The sequence below is a fragment of the Calidris pugnax genome, unplaced genomic scaffold, assembly GCF_001431845.1.
Source record: "Calidris pugnax isolate Ruff unplaced genomic scaffold, ASM143184v1 scaffold1, whole genome shotgun sequence".
Classification (NCBI taxonomy): domain Eukaryota; kingdom Metazoa; phylum Chordata; class Aves; order Charadriiformes; family Scolopacidae; genus Calidris; species Calidris pugnax.
The window spans coordinates 2,313,379-2,314,910 of record NW_015090800.1 but is presented as its reverse complement, the minus strand read 5'-3'; the positions used below and the strand labels follow the sequence as shown (position 1 = coordinate 2,314,910).

The following is a 1,532-nucleotide window of genomic DNA, read 5'->3' as shown; positions in this document are numbered from 1 at the left end:
GGGGGGGGGGGAATAAATAAGAGACACCGGTAGGTTATAGGTGTTGAACACCCTTGACCAAAAGACAAGACAGACAGACATGCAAAGAACAGAAGAGATAGAGCAGGCTTTGATATCCGGTCATGCTCACAGATGATTGTTTCTTCGTGTTTTAACAATAAAGATGTTGAGCCTAGCCTGCTGTAAATAAAGTTAAAAAAAAAAATAATAAAATAATAAAATAAAATCCAAAGCATCTTCCTCTAAGAGCCATCTGCAGTTGGAGAAAGACCAGATTAAGAATTTGTGAATACAGTTTTCAGACTTCAAAGTGAATATCTGTTGTCTGCTATTAGAAGCACCACACTAGATTTCCACAAAGCTTTGAAAGATGTCAGCTTACAATATACCCTAAATTTGAATGACACTCATATTATAGAAGTCTTTCAAGACCCAAGAAAGATTTAAAAGCATTGAAGTGCTCTGCCATCTACACACCCCTCCCTCATATAATCCAGCAGTTCTAATAAAAATCAAAGCAACCTCAGAAATGCATATGTTTAGGACAGGTTCCCCCACCACCACCACCACCCTGCCCCCCCAAGTAAGATTCTCTTTTTTTCCCTTTATTTTTAAAATAATAATATATATATATATATATAAAGGCTTCTGGAAGAAGCATCCTGTGCAATGAACAGTCCCTGAATCTCTTGCCCCCTCTCCCTCTAAGTAGTAACAAAACTCAGCCACAACCAACCTGAGCAAGAACCCGAAAAGCACAATCAGAGGCAGCAGACTAACAGAGCCCCTTTCTGCTGATTTGATCTGCACATAGAGGGAGGCAAAACTTGACAGAAACCTGCCTTCTCCCCTGCACGCACCCATCCGCTCCGAAGAGCCTCACTTCCCTCTGTTTATAGACTACCTCTGCCACCACCACTCTGGAAATACAGCAGTGTGAGTGTGTGTGCGTGTGCCTCTCTCCACCAATGCACTCAGAGAAGGAGAAGAAAAGAGGGAGGGAGAAGTTATGTGTGGGGAAAGGGAGAAATAAAATCAAAACAAATGGTACAGCTAATGAGGACAATTAAATTAATTATGTTCAAGGAGATGAGATTTTTTTTTCCCTCCAACTGTATGATCTGTTACCCCTCGCTGGCAACTGCTGCTCTGTAATTCATGGCAACTGATTAGTGCATCTATGCAAATCTTTGTTTAAATCATTCAACTAATTAAATGATGGGATTATTCCTCTGCCTACGGTGACATCATTCGCAGTAATTAGTACTCTATTTGGACTGTGGCAATAAGATACCCGATGTCAACACCAACCTGCAAAGACATTAACCACTTTGTCACTTTGTGTGTGTGTATGTGAGTGCGTGTGCGGGGAAAGAGAAAGGAACAAACACCCAGATCTAATTGCATCTTCCACCCTTCTTTACACTCCCCCCACCAATCAAGGATTCTTTAAAGAAAAAAAAAAAAGAAAGAAAAAAAAACTTACTGAATAATATGCCAAACCACATGTGTAAAGGAATAAAATGGAATAG

General features: G+C 40.3%; 1 protein-coding gene across 2 annotated transcripts in view; it reads right to left on the bottom strand.

The window, feature by feature from the left end:
• Window positions 1-1,532, bottom strand: part of LMO3 (LIM domain only 3) — a 63,062-nt gene that overhangs the window by 60,411 nt on the left and 1,119 nt on the right. Inside the window, exon 1 of one of the 2 annotated variants that reach the window (XM_014937537.1) lies at window positions 737-882. The exons of the other annotated variant lie outside the window; for it this stretch is intronic. The gene's annotated coding sequence lies outside the window, so the exon portion shown is untranslated. Of the gene's footprint in view, window positions 1-736; window positions 883-1,532 lie in introns of those variants that run through there. 2 annotated transcript variants of the gene reach the window in all.